Source organism: Bos indicus, chromosome 28 (assembly GCF_029378745.1).
Source record: "Bos indicus isolate NIAB-ARS_2022 breed Sahiwal x Tharparkar chromosome 28, NIAB-ARS_B.indTharparkar_mat_pri_1.0, whole genome shotgun sequence".
Taxonomy (NCBI): Eukaryota; Metazoa; Chordata; class Mammalia; order Artiodactyla; family Bovidae; genus Bos; species Bos indicus.
This window is the reverse complement of record NC_091787.1, coordinates 44,922,999-44,941,541: the sequence shown is the minus strand read 5'-3', so window position 1 is coordinate 44,941,541 and position 18,543 is coordinate 44,922,999.

Below are 18,543 nucleotides of genomic sequence, written 5' to 3'. Positions count from 1 at the left end.
AGGCGTATAGGAAACCTGTGTACCCTCCTCTCAACTTTGCCATCAACCTCAAATTGCTCTAAAATTAAAATATTCTTTGAAAACAGGCAAAGTGAAGCAAAAGCAAAGTAAATGTGGTTCGATGAGAATCAAGCAACATATAGTGAGACTTTTACACCATGATCACTAAAAAGGAATTCTAAATAATGCGTCAATATAACAACATATTTTTAAGCCCTCTTTTAAAATAACCACAAAAAGATGAAGGGATTGCAGTAGAAGACATTCGGAAATCAGCGGCCATGTCTAATAAGTGGCCTCTAACATAGTCAGGAAGAGAACCACATTTTTCTGAATGTTGAGGAGGCCCTAACAGATGCCCAGATGGAGTTTTCATGTGGTCCCACATGTTTCTGAGGCTCTATCCATTTTTATCAATATTTTTAAATTTATTTTTTACATCAGATAATTTCAACAAATCAATCAAATTCACTAATTATTCTATTTCATATACTATTTAAAATAATTTAGTAGTTTTTCATGTCAGCTATTATAATTTCCATCAGCTTATTTTTTATAATGAATATTTATTTATAGAGTTGTCTTATTTGTGTAGTTACTGTCATTATATTTTCCTTTAATTCTTTAAACATCATTTTTTAAAAAAATCTTTTAACATATGAGACCTAGAAGTCTTTGTTGGCCCAAAGCAACATCGGGGGTCTTAAAGTAAACATGGAATTCATTTCTACTGTCTGCTTTTTTTCCCCCTGAGTCTGGGTCATACTTTTCTATTTCTTTGCATGTCATACTTTTTTGTAGTTCAAAAAAATGGAGTAATGAAATAATAGACTGTAAAAAGTCTGGACTCTGAAACGTTTTGTCTTAAGAGGGTTTGGTTTTTTTGCATTAACTTGCCTACACTTATCAGTAGTCTCTGCCTCCCTGACAATGTGGGGCCACTGATGATTTCCTATGGCTGCCCCAGCGTCTGAGTAGCTTAGGAATCAGCCAACAATGGAGACAAGTGTGTGCTCAAGTGTAAGTCTGTGCTCAAAATGTAAGGCTTCCACGCTGCAACGAGGGCAGTGTGGAAAGGGGGCACGTTCAAAGTTCAGGCAGTTCTCAGATCTGCCCTGGCTTTTACTTTCCCCAGGACCTTCTTACATCTTCCAGGACCTGCATACATAGATTTCCTGTCTTCCAAGGATGTGTAAAAAGGATTTAACCCTCCTATGGCTCTCTAATTTTCCAAGGATTACCCTTAAGTTTCTAGCTGATCTGCCACTCAGCGCAACCGGGACTAACAGGCTAGCAGAGCCATGGATTTTCCCCATTTTTTTTTCCTACTTAGTTTTTTTTTATACTTTTACTGACACCATAAGCCATGAGTTTTTACCCTTTGCTCCAAATCAAGTTAACCACTCATGGCAGCAAAGTTACTGGTTTTCACAGCTAATCCTGCCCTGGAAAAACTACGACAACTGAGCTGATGGTACGAAGATTAGCTGAAGATTCAGGCAAATAGCCTCAGGCTCCCACAGATTTTTGGGGGGGCTTTCTTGTGGCTCAGCTTTAAGAAAGAAATAAAGCTGAGGACAGAAGAACTGATGCTTTTGAGCTGTGGTGTTGAAGAAGACTCTTGAGAGTCCCTTGGACTGCAAGGAGATCAAACCAGTTCATCCTAAAGGAAATCAGTCCCGAATATTCATTGGAAGGACTGATGCTGAAGCTGAAACTCCAATACTTTGGCCAGCTGATGCGAAGAGCTGACTCATTTGAAAAGACCCTGATGCTGGGAAAGATTGAAGCCAGGAGGAGAAGGGAAAGACAGAGGATGAGATGGATGGATGGCATCACCAACTCTATGGACGTGAATTCAAGTTAGCTCTGGGAGTTAGTGATGGACAGGGAGGCCTGACATACTGCAGTCCATGAGGTCTCAAAGGTTGGACAGGACTGAAGTACTGAACTGAACTTGTGGCTCAGCTGCTAAAGAATCTGCCTGCAGTGCAGGAGACCCTGATTCTATCCCTGCCTCGGGAAGATCCACTGGAGAAAGGATAGGCCACCACCCACTGTACAGTCCCTGGGGTCACAGAGTCCTGCAGGAGACCCTGATTCTATCCCTGCCTCGGGAAGATCCACTGGAGAAAGGATAGGCCACCACCCACTGTACAGTCCCTGGGGTCACAGAGTCCTGCAGGAGACCCTGATTCTATCCCTGCCTCGGGAAGATCCACTGGAGAAAGGATAGGCCACCACCCACTGTACAGTCCCTGGGGTCACAGAGTCCGACACGACTAAGGGCCTTTCACTTGCACCCACAGTTTTCACCCAAGCTTTCAGCAGCTCTTTATGCTGCTGCTGCTGCCAAGTCGCTTCAGTCGTGTCCAACTCCATGAGACCCCATAGACGGAAGCCCACCAGGCTCCCCCGTCCCTGGGATTCTCCAGGCAAGAACACTGAAGTGGGTTGCCATTTCCTTCTCCAATGCGTGAGAGTGAAAAGTGAAAGTGAAGTCGCTCAGTCGTGTCAGACTCCTTGCAACCCCATGGACTGCAGCCCACCAGGCTCCTCTGTCCATGGGATTTTCCAGGCAAGAGTACTGGAGTGGGGCGCCATTACAGCTCTTTATGAGTAAATGCTTAATTCGCTATATGCTTCTGGTCAATCTCCAGAAGCCTGAAATACTTGCTTTTGATAATTTTGTTTCCTTTTAAACTTGGTTTTGTGGGGTAGAAGGTTTACCATCCTGTTTTCCATAGCCAGAAGTCCCAACCATTTTCATTTATAATATAGGTACATTTACTACAATTTCCTTTGTGATTTATAATCTTGTGAGTTTTTTTTTTTTAAAGAAATCCTTCCCTCTCTCCCTTGGGTGTTAAATATGACCTCTCGTATTTCTTCTAAATATACTGTTCTTTATTAATTTAATTTTTCATTCACTTGGAATTAACTATTGCATAGAATATGGAATAGGTTCTAATTGTATTTTTTCTTTATGGAGGAATTATTTTATGTTGGCATACCTCTGGGCCAATCAGCATGGTCTCTATTTTGCTAACATCTTTACAAGTCATGATGGAGTTCATTCTCTATCTTATTTTCTTCTCTTTAGCTATTTTTGGCTGCATGCTCTTGCACATAAACTTTAAAGACAGTTTGTCAAATCCGTAATAAATCTTGTTGGACTTTTTAATGCAGTTGCATTATCCATAGATTAATCTTAGGAAAATTTATATTTTCAGAATAAATATGTTGATTTAAATTTTAATATCAATTTTATAGCATTCTCTCTAGCTAGTTGGAGCATGTATAGGAAGATATCAATAATGATGATCATCAACTCTTAATAACAACAACATCCTTTATAGAATTTGGCTAACACATTTTAATTTTTTTTTTTTTTTTTGCATTTTAAGAGAGAAGCTGAAGTTGAATGGTTCTATGAAGACCTACAAGACCTTTTAGAACTAACCCCAAAAAAGATGTCCTTTTCATTATAGGGGACTGGAATGCAAAAGTAGGAAGTCAAGAAACACCTGGAGTAACAGGCAAATTTGGCCTTGGAATACGGAATGAAGCAGGGCAAAGACTAATAGAGTTTTGCCAAGAAAATGCACTGGTCATAGCAAACACCCTCTTCCAACAACACAAGAGAAGACTCTACACATGGACATCACCAGATGGTCAACATGGAAATCAGATTGATTATATTCTTTGCAGCCAAAGATGGAGAAGCTCTATACAGTCAGCAAAAACAAGACCAGGAGCTGACTGTGGCTCAGATCATGAACTCCTTATTGCCAAATTCATACTGAAATTGGAGAAAGTAAGGAAAACCACTAGACCCATTCAGGTATGACCTAAATCAAATCCCTTATGATTATACAGTGGAAGTGAGAAATAGATTTAAGGGACTAGATCTGATAGAGTGCCTGATGAACTATGGAATGAGGTTCGTGACATTGTACAGGAGACAGGGATCAATACCATCCCCATGGAAAAGAAATGCAAAAAAGCAAAATGGCTCTCTGGGGAGGCCTTACAAATAGCCTTGAAAAGAAGAGAAGCGAAAACCAAAGGAGGAAAGGAAAGATATAAGCATCTGAATGCAGAGTTCCAAAGAATAGCAAGGAGAGATAAGAAAGCCTTCCTCAGCGATCAATGCAAAGAAATAGAGGAAAACAACAGAATGGGAAAGACTAGAGATCTCTAAGAAAATTAAAGATACCAAGGGACATTTCATGCAAAGATGGGCTCGATAAAGGACAGAAATGGTATGGACCTAACAGAAGCAGAAGATATTAAGAAGAGGTGGCAAGAATACACAGAAGAACTGTACAAAAAAGATCTTCATGACCCAGATAATCACAATGGTGTGATCACTGACCTAGAGCCAGACATCCTGGAATGTGAAGTCAAGTGGGCCTTAGAAAGCATCACTATGAACAAAGCTAGTGGAGATGATAGAATTCCAGTTGAGCTATTTCAAATCCTGGAAGATGATGCTGTGAAAGTGCTGCACTCAATATGCCAGCAAATTTGGAAAACTCAGCAGTGGCCACGGGACTGGAAAAGGTCAGTTTTCATTCCAATCCCAAAGAAAGGCAATGCCAAAGAATGCTCAAACTACTGCACAATTGCACTCATCTCACACGCTGGTAAAGTCATGCTCAAAATTCTCCAAGGCAGGCTTCAGCAATACGTGAACAGTGAACTTCCTGATGTTCAAGCTGGTTTTAGAAAAGGCAGAGGAACCAGAGATCAAATTGCCAACATCCACTGGATCATCGAAAAAGCAAGAGAGTTCCAGAAAAACATCTATTTCTGCTTTATTGACTATGCCAAAGCCTTTGACTGTGTGGATCACAATCAACTGTGGAAAATTCTGAAAGAGATGGGAATACCAGACCACCTGACCTGCCTCTTGAGAAATCTGTATGCAGATCAGGAAGCAACAGTTTGAACTGGACATGGAACAACAGACTGGTTCCAAATAGGAAAAGGAGTACATCAAGGCTATATATTATCACCCTGCTTATTTAACTTCTATGCAGAGTACATCATGAGAAACGCTGGACTGGAAGAAATACAAGCTGGAATCAAGATTGCCGGGAGAAATATCAATAACCTCAGATATGCAGATGACACCACCCTTATGGAAGAAAGTGAAGAGGAACTAAAAAGCCTCTTGATGAAAGTGAAAGAGGAGAGTGAAAAAGTTGGCTGAAAGCTCAACATTCAGAAAACTAAGATCATGGCATCCAGTCCCATCACTTCATGGGAAATAGATGGGGAAACAGTGGAAACAGTGTCAGACTTTATCTTTTTGGGCTCCAAAATCACTGCAGATGGTGACTGCAGCCATGAAATTAAAAGACACTTACTCCTTGGAAGGAAAGTTATGACCAACCTAGATAGCATATTCAAAAGCAGAGACATTACTTTGCCAACAAAGGTTTGTCTAGTCAAGGCTATGGTTTTTCCTGTGGTCATGTATGGATGTGAGAGTTGGACTGTGAAGAAGGCTGAGCACCAAAGAATTGATGCTTTTGAACTGTGGTGTTGGAGAAGACTCTTGAGAGTCCCTTGGACTGCAAGAAGATCCAACCAGTCCATTCTGAAGGAGATCAGCCCTGGCATTTTTTGGAGGGAATGATGCTAAAGCTGAAACTCCAGTACTTTGGCCACCTCATGGGAAGAGTTGACTCATTGGAAAAGACTCTGATGCTGGGAGGGATTGGGGGCAGGAGGAGAAGGGGACAGCAGAGGATGAGATGGCTGGATGGCATCACTGACTCGATGGATGTGAGTCTGAGTGAACTCCGGGAGTTGGTGATGGACAGGGAGGCCTGGCATGCTGCGATTCATGGGGTGGCGAAGAGTCAGACACGACTGAGTAACTGAACTGAACTGAAGAGTTTTTCATCTTATTTTTATAGTGAGCAGATGTCCAATTTTAAAAGAAAAAAATAGTTATTTAAAAAATGTGTTAAAGAGAAAGTGGCTTAGGAATTAGACTAATTCAGGATCAATGGCCTCTGTGATGGGGGTGGAATACATCCATGTGGTCCATTCTTCTGCACGGTGGTGGCAATGTTCCCAGACCAATAGAGGGTAGGCAGTTTTGTGTTTCTGATAAGGCACAATTTTTCTAATTAAAAAGAGTAGGATTCAAATGCTGGTTCCTCCACTGACTTTTTTGGCCATGCCCCAGTGTGGCCAAAGTCCCAGTACAAGGGGATCTTAGTTCCCCTGAGCATGTATCCATCTTGCCTCTCTTCACCGCCCCACAGACTGTAGCCTCCAGGCTCCTCTGTCCGTGGTTAGTTCCCCTATCAGGGATCAAGCCTGTAACTACTGCTTTGGGAGCACAGAGTCTTAACCACCGGACCACCGAGGAATTCCTTCCCTTTATTCTTTTGATCTTCTATTCCCAGTAGCATGGGATCAATAATCTCTATCCCTAGGATTTTTGTCAGTTTTAATGAAACAAAATAATGTAAATCAAAGTAGTTTGGCTTTACTTAAACCCCCAATTCCACACCCTTGGACATCAACCCATCCCCACAGTTTCTGCTGGTGCCTTGAATTTAAACTTGCATGGTTCTCCTATGCTCCATTCCTATTGTGTTGTCTCTGCTTTGTCCTCACATAAACCCAAACATGAACTTGTGATTATTTATGAATTTCCATACAGTTGGGTCATGATTAATTTTATAAAAATTTAGGCAGGGCTCAAGTGCACTGTCTTCTGCCATTTTTGCTGATTCTCTAGTGTTTAAACTCTACTCCAAACTTCATACCACAAGGATTGGCCCAGAAACTCAACAGCACATCAGTGCCAAGAAAACAAACAGAACAGACCAAATCAAAACAATAAGATTAAAATCCCCTCGGCAGCTGATTGTCATGATGAAACGTCATGTGAGTATATTGTGTGTATGTGTCAATATCAGCACAGTGAGTGTGCAGACACTGGTGTAGTAAATGTTCACCTTTCTTCCTTGTTGGGTCATCACCTTATACAATATGAGAATCAATTTTAAATGCCCATTCCCTTAGAGAGGTTATTCCTCTTAGATAAGTTTCAAGGGCCATGTCCTGCCTCCTTTTCTCTTTCCATACACCTCACTTTCATCCTGCGGGGGACAGCTAGTGACAGTATCTTAGCATCCCAGAAACATAAATGCCTTCTCTGGCCACGTTTTTTAGTCTCATCTATCACAGGGACCGAAAAGTGGAAACAGGACTTGAGGGTTATAGACCATAACTCTGTTTTTGGAGACAGAATTGTGTGGTCCTCGCCTTGCCAGCCCATCTGTTCAACATTAGCCCATTAAAATGAAGTTGTCGTGTTGTGTTCATAATGAACCACTGTGGTTGGAGCAGAGTTTTTTGGGTCCCATAATCCTAAAGAGTGTGCTCACCACGGAGGACATCTCTTAGCATGTGTCAATGTTCACAGTCTGCAGGTTCGCTTAGAATCCCCTTCTGTGAGCTGACAGAGACCCAGGACTCCACACGCATCCATGGGCTTCTCTTCCAAATGGCTCCTAGACTTAATGGCTGAGTTCTGCAATCTTCCAACTCACAGTGGAGAAAGGAAATCAGAAGATTAGTCTTGCTCCTGGCTTCAAGCTGTGAAACAAGTCCTTTCTCTAGTGGTGTACCGGCTCTGTGTGTCCCCTCTGCTGTGTAATCATTGCTTATAATCTTTACCACAGATTCTTAAGATTGGTCTTCTCAGAGATCATTTTACAGCTGAAGATATGACATCTTAGAGAGTTTGAAAAACTTGCTCAAAAATACACAGCTAATAAGTGATGAGCTAAGATTTAACCCCACTAGAGCTGACTCTAACCACTCACCGTGTTCCTGGCCATGGACATGCTATGAACAAGTGAGCAGCACTTGGCATGCTGTTTCTGATGAAAGGTTTAGGAAGAGAGAGGAAGCCCCAACTCACAGGGCAAATCAGTGGGCATGCTGGGACCCACGCCGTCAGGCTTACAGCAAGAGATTGTTACTTTCTATATTCGTTAAGGAGGTTGGGAAAGGGCTTGAAATAAGATTCAAACGTCAGCGTTTATAAGCTGTTTGATTTGGGGCAAGTCACTTTGTTTGAGTGTGAAAATTACCTCTTGAAAATAAAAATGAGAATTCTAAGTACTTACATGATTACCATCAGCATCTAGTTCCTCTCCCAAGATGCTAGCTATTCAGAGATTGCAAGGATGCCAACTGCACGCCCATCACACCACCCGCCGTCCAGGAAGGTCCACACCTCAGCACATTCACATCAAGGCCAAACTTTCCACTGTTTTTCAAGTTATTATTTCCACGTTTGGGGGTTGCAGCCTGACTTTAATTCTCAACATATCTGTTGATGCCCAGCAGACTAAAGTGATGCCCAGCACACTAAACAGAAGTGTGTTTGCTTGGAGGCCAAAGAATGTTCTTGAACTATAATGAAGACAAGCAGGACCCAGTGAGTCACCACAGTTGGCTTAAATTAATGAAGATGAGACCAGACAGGTAACTAAGACCTTTATTGTCCAAGCAGAAAAGGAAATAACCTTCCATGGCATCACCCTCAACACGCCTACACTTGGCTGCCTGGTTTGATAGGCTGTCATTCCCCTCCATCGTATGCAATGGCAGCTCCAGTCCTCAGACAGCACCTGACCAAGGCGTGGGCTCTCTAGGAGCAAGGCTCTTTCTAAGCCTCTAATGCAAGGCTCTCTTTCTAATCCTCAGCCCAGCCACTAGGCTCTGACAGGCAAGAACACAAAGCAAGTTTGGGAAGTGTTTATCCTCCAATCGGGGGCCATATTCCCACTGTAACTCTCACTTCTCCTTTGCCATATCAGAGAGATCGTGCTTTTATGACCTGGCAGGTATTTATGGCACCTTTGTGCATTGATTAGGCTCAGCTGGCTTTATTTCACCTTTCAAAAGATACGTGGAGCCTTTTGTGTGATTTTTTTTTAATCCTTCAACCAGGAGACAAAGCCAACTAGGGAAAAAATGTGGTCCTGGAAAAAATCAAAGGATGTTCTCCAATTTGTGAAATGCCTTTCTTTTTGTAATTCAGTGAGCCTGGGGGGATGTCTCTTTATGGCATCTCACTTCCAAAGAGTGAGGAAGGGGCTACAGGAGGAAACAAGGATGAAGGACTTGACTTGTACCCAAGCCCATAAAAAGGCTGAGGGAAAGAACAGCTTCCACCAGAAACAGATAGATCTTGCCGCCCCGATCCTGCACTGCAGAGTTTGGAATGTTCTCTGCAATGTGTCCGCATCAAAGCCTGGCTTTTCAGCTCCCTGATTTATCTGGAGGGATTCACAGGATTAATGGCCTGATCTGGGAAAGCTCACCTTGCACTGTAGATGCAGTTGAAGACATTTCAGGGATTATTGAGTCAAGGAATAATAATAATAGTGTAGTGGTAATTGTAGTAATAACTGTAAGTAATTATTATTTGTTCTGCACCTGGCAATCTGATAAGCCATGATCTTATGTAATCCTCACAATGATATTACAACATAGGCTAACATTACATTTAATGTCTTGGCAGAAAAACAAAATCTGAGAAATCAGTAGCTAGCTTAAGACCATCTTTTTTTGTAACTAGCAAAGCCAGAACTCGCCAGCTAAATTCAGAACAAGCCGGTGCCTCAAGCAGCATAGCACACTGCTGCTGGGTAATTAATACCACTAATGAGTGAGCTGCGCAAAGCCTGTTGTAAATAGTGACACTCTCCCCAGGGCAGGCTGTTGGTGCTACTACTGTGATGTATGTTGATGCCTGCTTGCCAGCTGCGGGTCACACTCCTCTGGCTGCGCCCATGGCTAAACATTCGAGAAAAGCTGCTGTGTCCTTCTGGCCTCTAGCACTGTTCAGGTCCTGCTTCTCATCCTTCACTCTGAACTCCCTTTCTTCTCAGCCTGCATCTGAGGCCTGACTTTCTTTCTCTAGCCTCCTTCTGATGGGTGATCTTACTTGACTAGCCTTGAATGGCTTTTGCTTGGCCCCACCTGGAGGCAGTGTTCCTAAGACGCGTGCCTCTGCCCCAGACTATAGCCCGTCTCCTGCCCGAGGCCTCACAAGTACATCTCCGCTTACCCGATTGCAATTCGGCCTCCAGTCTTCACCTTTGCCTGTGGTCCCTTCACATGAAACACTCCCTCAATGTTCTACCTTCTCTTGACTCAATTTCAATTTCTCTTTGGCCTCAGCATCTGAACCTGTCAGCTGGGTCGCCGGCCCTGCCCACACTGTCCACCTGTCAGATTCCATCATGTTGCAGCTTGACAATAAGGCAGTGGTTGGAGTCCTCCTTGCAGGCAGGGTCCCGGTCTCAGAGTAACCCAAGTCTTGGCGCAGGCCTGGCACACAGCAGGTGCTGTCTTGGCAAGTACTTAATGAACACCTGGTGCAAACATGAGTGAATTCCACACTCTGTGTCAAGTCCAGGACTCTAGAGTCCCTACTTAACTATGTTAAGAGAACTGTATTCCCTCCCTTATCTGGAGTCCTCATCTGAGGACAATGAGAGGCTCAAAGATAGGGCAGTGCCCTGCTGGCAGGCAGCCTGCTTAAGTCCAGAAAACAAAAAAGTCCAAGTGCATGGTCTACAACCAGAGGCTTTTTCTTTACCTTTTAGTTTTGAAATTGATGTAAAACTACAGGAAGTTGTGTAGAATGTATAGGGAAGTCCTGGATGCCCTTCATCCCGTTCCCCCAGTAGCAGCATCTTGTGTAACTACAGGACGATATCAAAACAGGGAAATGACTTTGGAGAGTTCGTTAATGTTATTTCATTGTTTGCCAGTTTTGCATCCTTTATTTATTTATTTGTTTGGCTGCATCAGAACTTGGCTGCGGCACATGGCATCTTTGCTCTTCCTCGTGGCACGCAGGGTCCTTAGTTGCAGCATTCAAACCCTTAGTTGGGGTATGGGATCTAGTTCCCTGACCTGGGATTGAGCCCAGGCCTCTGCAATGGGAGCATGGAGTCTTGGCCACTGGGCCACCAGGGAAGTCCCACCTTTGCCTACTTTTATTTGTGTGTGTGCCTGCGTATTCCACACGATTTTACCACCCTAGGCAGATTATGGGGCTTCCCTGGCGGCTCTCTGGGTTGGGAAGATCTCCTGGAGAAGGGAATGGCTACCCACTCTGGCATTCTTGCCTGAAGAATTCCACAGACAGAGGAGCCTGGGAGGCTATAGTGCATGGGGTCACAAAAGAGTCAGACATGACTGAGCAGCTAACACTTTCACTTCCGCAAATTATAGTAACCACCACCGCAATATGCAGAAGTGTCGCATCACCACAACGCTTTTCTGTGCACATTTCTTTGTAGCCGCATTCATCCCTCTCTCCATCCCTAACTCCTGGCAGCCACCAATTTGCTCTCCATCTCTAAAATGTTATTTCAAGAATGTTATATAAATGGAACTGTACCATATGTAACCATTTGAGATTGGCTTTTATCACTCATCATTATTCCTTTGAGATCATTCAAGTTGTTGTAGATACTGATATTGTATCCGTTTTTATTGCTAAGACAGCACTCCATGGTGTAGATGAACCAATTTTATTGAACCAATCATCCCACCAAGGATCTTTGGTTGTTTCATTTTGGCTATGACAATAAAGCAGCTATAAACTCATGTACAGGTTCTATGTGACCACAAGACTTCAATTCTTTGAGATTAAAAATCCAGAAGTACAGCTGTTAGATCATATGATAGTTGAACATTGACTGTTTTCAAGAAACTACCAAACTGTTTTCCAGAGTGACTGAAACATTCTAAATTCCCATTAGCCCAGCGTTCATGATCCAGCATCTCTTCACCCTCACTGGCATTGAGCATTGTTGCTATTTTTTTTTTTAACTGAAGGATGTGCTTTACAGAATTTTGTTGTCTTCTGTCAAACATCAGCATGAATCAGCCATAGGTATACATACATCCCCTCCCTTTTGAACCTCCCTCCCATCTCCCTCCCCACCCCACCCCTCCAGGTTGATACAGAGCCCGTGTTGAGCTTCCTGAGCCATACAGCAAATTCCGGTTGACTACCTATTTTACATACGGTAATGTAAGTTTCCATGTTACTCTTTCCATACATGTCACCCTCTCCTCCCCTCTCCCCATGTCTCTAAGTCTATTCTCTATGTCTCTTTCTCCACTGCTGCCCTGTAAATAAATTCTTCAGTACTATTTTTCTAGATTCTGTATATATGCATCAGAATATGATATTTATCTCTCTCTTTCTGGCTCACTTTTATTATAGGTTCTAGGTTCATTCACCTCATCAGAACTGACTCAAATGTGTTCCTTTTTATGGTTGAGTAATATTCCATTGGGTATATATACTACAACTTCTTTATCAATTCACAATTTTTTAAATTTCTGTTCCTTTTTATGGTTGAATAATATTCCATTGTGTATATATACCACAACTTCTTTATTCATTCACTATTTTTTTTATTTCAACCTTTCTAATAGATATGTGTGCTTCCCTCATGACTCAGCTGGTAAAGAATCCGCTTGCAATGTTGGACACCTGGGTTTGATCCCTGGGTTGGGAAGATCCCCTAGAGAAGGGAAAGGCTACCCACTCCAGTATTCTGGCATGGAGAATTCCGTAAATGTATAGTCCATGGGGTTGCAAAGAGTCAGACACAACTGAGCCACTTTCCATAGATGTGTAGTGATATCTAATTATGGTTTTGATTTGATTTCCCTAATGACATTCTAGGAATCAGTAAACTAAAATGGACTGGAATGGGTGAACTTAACTCAGATGACCATTATATCTACTACTGTGGGCAGGAATCCCTTAGAAGAAATGGAGTAGCCATCAGGTCAACAAAAGAGTCCAAAATGCAGTACTTGGATGCAGTCTCAAAAATGACAGAATGATCTCTGTTCTTTCCAAGGCAAAACATTATCACAGTAATCCAAGTCTATCCCCCAACCAGTAATGCTAAAGAAGTTGAAGTTGAACAGTTCTATGAAGACCTACAAGACCTGTTAGAACTAACACCCAAAAAAGATGTCCTTTTCATTATAGGGGACTGGAATGCAAAAGTAGGAAGTCAAGAAACACCTGGAGTAACAGACAAATTTGATCTTGGAATATGGAATGAAGCAGGGCAAAGACTAATAGAGTTTTGCCAAGAGAACACACTGGTCATAACAAATACCCTCTTCCAACAACACAAGAGAAGACGACACATGGACATCACCAGATGGTCAACACCAAAATCAGATTGATTATATTCTTTGTAGCCAAAGATGGAGAAGCTCTATACAGTCAGCAAAAACAAGACCGGGAGCTGACTGTGGCTCAGATCATGAACTCCTTATTGCCAAATTCAGACTGAAATTGGAGAAAGTAGGGAAAACCACTAGACCATTCAGGTATGACCTAAATCAAATCCCTTATGATTGCACAGTGGAAGTGAGAAATAGATTTAAGGGACTAGATCTGATAGATAGAGTGACTGATGATCTATGGACTGAGGTTCGTGACATTGTACAGAAGACAGGGATCAATACCATCCCCATGGAAAAGAACGCAAAAAAAGCAAAATGGCTGTCTGAAGAGGCCTTACAAATAGCTGTGAAAGAAGAGAAGCAAAAACCAAAGGAGAAAAGGAAAGATATAAGCATCTGAATGCAGAGTTCCAAAGAATAGCAAGGAGAGATAAGAAAGCCTTCCTCAATGATCAATGCAAAGAAATAGAGGAAAACAACAGAATGGGAAAGACTAGAGATCTCGTCAAGAAAATTAAAGATACCAAGGGAACTTTTCATGTAAGCATAGGTTCAATAAAGGACAGAAATGGTAGGGACCTAACAGAAGCAGAAGATATTAAGAAGAGGTGGCAAGAATACACAGAAGAAGTGTACAAAAAAGGTCTTCATAACCCAGATAATCACAATGGTGTGATCACTCACCTAGAGCCAGACATCCTGGAATGTGAAGTCAAGTGGGCCTTAGAAAGCATCACTATGAACAAAGCTAGTGGAGGTGATGGAATTCCAGTTGAGCTATTTCAAATCCTGAAAGATGATGCTGTGAAAGTGCTGCACTCAATATGCCAGCAAATTTGGACAACTCAGCAGTGGCCACAGGACTGGAAAAGGTCAGTTTTCATTCCAATCCCAAAGAAAGGCAATGCCAAAGAATGCTCAAACTACCGCACAATTGCACTCACCTCACACGCTAGTAAAGCAATGCTCAAAATTCTCCAACCCAGGCTTCAGCAATATGTGAACCGTGAACTTCCAGATGTTCAAGCTGGTTTTAGAAAAGGCTTAGAGGAAAAAGGTTTAGAGGAACCAGAGATCAAATGGCCAACATCCACTGGATCATTGAGAAGGCAAGAGAGTTCCAGAAAAACATCTATTTCTGCTTTATTGACTATGCCAAAGCCTTTGACTGGGTGGATCATAATAAACTGTAGAAAATTCTGAAAGAGATGGGAATACCAGACCACCTGACCTGCCTCTTGAGAAACCTATATGCAGGTCAGGAAGCAACAGTTCGAACTGGACATGGAACAAGAGACTGGTTCCAAATAGGAAAAGGAGTTCGTCAAGGCTGTATATTGTCACCCTGCTTATTTAACTTATATGCTGAGTACATCATGAAAAATGCTGGGCTGGAAGAAGCACAAGCTGGAATCAAGATTGCCAGGAGAAATATCAATAACTTCAGGTATGCAGATGACACCACCCTTATGGCAGAAAGTGAAGAGGAACTAAAAAGCCTCTGGATGAAAGTGAAAGAGGAGAGTGAAAAAGTTGGCTTAAAGCTCAACATTCAGAAAATGAAGATCATGGCATCTGGTCCCATCACTTCACGGGAACTAGATGAGGAAACAGTGGAAACAGTGGCTGACTTTATTTTTCTGGGCTCCAAAATCACTGCAGATGGTGATTTCAGCCAAGAAATTAAAAGACGCTTGCTCCTTGGAAGGAAAGTTATGACCAACCTAAACAGCATATTAAAAAGCAGAGACATTATTTTGCCAACAAAGATCCGTCTAGTCAAGGCTGTGGGTTTTCCAGTAGTCATGTATGGATGTGAGAGTTGGACGGTGAAGAAAGCTGAGCGCCAAAGAATTGATGCTTTTGAACTGTGGTGTTGGAGAAGACTCTTGAGAGTCCCTTGGACTGCAAGGAGATCCAACCAATCCATCCTAAAGGAGATCAGTCCTGGGTGTTCATTGGAGAGACTGATGTTGAAGCTGAAACTCCAATACTTTGGCCACCTGATGCGGAGAGCTGACTCATTTGAAAAGACCCTGATGCTGGGAAAGATTGAGGGCGGGAGGAGAAGGGGACGACAGAGGATGAGGTGATTGGATGGCATCAGTGACAGAAAGGACATGAGTTTGGGTGGACTCTGGGAGTTGGTAATGGACAGGGAAGCTGGCGTGCTGAAGTCCGTGGGTTGCAAAGAGTTGGCCACGACTGAGTGACTGAACTGAACTGAATGGGTGCTAAAATGTTAGTAGCTCAGTCGTGTCTGACTCTTTGTGACCCTATGGAGCCCACCAGGCTTTTCTGTCCATGGAATTCTCCAGATAAGAATACTGGAGTGCGTAGCCATTCCCTTCTCCAGGGGATCTTCCCAACCCAGGGATCGAACTCAGATCTCCTGTTGCATTGCAGGAAGATTCTTTACCATCTGAGCCACCAAGAAGCCCAGTCAGGTAATACTGGGCTCTAAGATGACAACAAATTAACTCCTAAATGCTCCTGGCTTCATGAATATTTCTATGTTGCTCCCAGAAAGTTGCACTGGAGTCTGATGGCTTCCTTTTTTATGGAGCAAAGCCATCTGGAAATGTGATTTTGAAGCTTGCTGAACAGGAAGGAGAGAGCTGGAAAGTGAAGTCGAGACTTTATACGACCTTAGCTCGGAAATGATGCACGTCTCTCTTGCTGTGGCCCACTGGCCAGATCTAGTCAGATGGCCCAGGCTAAGTTCAAGAGTCAGGGAAAGCAACTGCTGTAAACAGTGCACATCCCTGCCAATAACAATGAAGACTGAAATTCCTTTCACCCGGAGGTAAAATTGAGCTTGATTTAAAAGAAGTGAAGTCATCTGACAATTTCTATGCACTCATTTTGAGGCTGATTTTTTTTTTACCCATGCCATATGTTGTAGGCTGAGCTACCTTAAGCTGAAGCATGTGGATGATACAGCTTGAATCTATTTCACGCATATAGCACACAACATTCACTCTGAGTCAAGCTAACGCTATTGTTTCATCTTCTTTAAAATACTCTGAAGAAGGAGCAATGGTCAAAACAGGGATTAACCCCACATAAAAGTCGGGTTTCAGATGCTGACTGTCCTCTAGGATGTGTAAATATTGTATTCCAAGACAGCCAGGCTGCTGTCTGCTCTCCTTCATTACCAGTGCAGTTGATGTCCACAGACCAGAATTTGAACTGCTGAACATTAAATTCAGTCTCTGGATTATTGCACAATAAAGGAATTTTTTTTTTCAAAGCCTTAATACGTTCATTTAAGGACATGTCTCTGTCTTTAAGAGCTAGATAGAGTCAAAGCAACATTGTTTTAATAATCATTGGCGCTGTTTTTTATCTAATTTTCCTGGGGACAATTGTTTGGTCAAACACGGAGAGACTGAGGGAAGAAATGAAACTTGAGGCCTCCCTCGCCTAGAGCTCAGAGGACGACAATCCACCCACGTGACTCAAGTGCCCGTTATCTGGACTGGTGGGGGCATTCTATTCCAGAAGCAGAGATTGGTGAGCTGGACAAACTCTGAGTTATTCCCAAATACCACTTCCAGTTTTGCTTAATGATATTTATCTCATCGTTTGGGACATATCCGTTTTTCTTTCTTTCCTAGAACTTACTTTTTAGTATTAATATCCCTCAGTGTCCAACACGAAGCTTCCAGCTTTGACACTTGCCGTGTGGACAGTGGGGCGGGGCAGAAGCAGGCAGTGCCCCTGGATGTGCGTTCCCGTCTCTCCCTGTGATGACAACCTCTCCTCAGATGGGTTTACTTACAGGTACAGCCTTTGAGTACCCTAAATTACATGTCTGAAACAAAAATGTGTTTCGTAATGAAGTGTGACTAACTTTATTTGAGGGTCAGCTCTGCATCTGACATGCGGGATAGAGGGGTTTGCCTCCCTCCGCTCAAACCTCCAGGGACCCAGGCCAGCAAGGGGCAGTGTCCTCCCAGGAGGAGGAAGCACTCTCCTTGGCACATTCCTAACACAACCAAGGTCTCTGCCACAACCCAGCTCCAAAGCTGTTGCAACTTCGATGCCTGGTCCTCAAAGCCAAGCGGTCACATCATGAGGAACCAGTTTGTAAACTTTTCATCCAGATTTCAGTATCAATCAGCCATCGCCAGTGTATCTGAAATAAGTGATGTGTGTGTATATACACACACACACATATATATACATACACATGCATATGTGTGCATATGAACACATGCAATGTGTGTGTAGATGCACACATGTGCATCTCTGCATCTGTATACACATAGATAAATATGTGTATACATACGTATATGTCTGCATGCGTGTGTGCTCAGTCACTAGTGTCCAACTATTCTGTGACCCCATGGCCTGTAGCTTGCCAGTCTCCTCTATCCATGGGATTTCCCAGCAAGAATACTGAAGTGGGTTGTCATCCTCCTCCTGGGGATCTTCCCAACCTAGGGATCAAACCTGCATCTCCAGTGGCTCCTGCATTGCAGGCAGATTCTTTACCACAGAGCCACCAGGGAAGCCCCCTGCATGTGTACGTATATATACATAAAGGGTGTTTGTATTTAACACAAATCAAATACTTGTTTGGAGTATTAGTATATTTCCTTTATGTTTCAAGGCCAGAAAGAGAATGTTTACAATCCTGTGTGCTGAAGGATTCCATGGAACTCATGAACACATAACTCTGAGGCAAGTGCGTTTGATTGAGAAAGCATATTTGCCTCTTGTGATCAGTTTCTTTTGACCCCCAAGGGCACCACACTCCATTAGTGAGATATAAACTCCATGGAGCTCTGACCTGTCCCTGATAAAGTGTCCACACCCCACTCTAGGGAAGGAGGCTTCCCAGTGCAATAGGAAAAAGGATGCCTTTTTTTGAGATCTGGAAGTTGTTACCAAGCTTTTATCGATTCTGTTCTCCTACACAATTCAGACATCAGAAGGAAAACCATAGCAGGTAACCTCTGGCTGTATTCTCTTTGGAGCTCAAGACCCAACGAAGTTCCTAGGGTGTGATTTGAGTAATCACACCCAACTGTAGGTGGCCCTGGAGGTAACTGGGAACTCTGGGACTGTGTGGGGGCGAAGGGGCAGATGACTCTCACAGCATCCTTCCAACTTTAGATTTCAGGAGACAAATAAACCATTTTTCCTTGAATTACCCTGGCATATTTGGTATTTACAATTGCAAAGGTCTGAGCCTTGCTATTTGTGCAATTTGGCCTGGAAATAGAGACCTCAGCACTTCTAGGGTCAGCT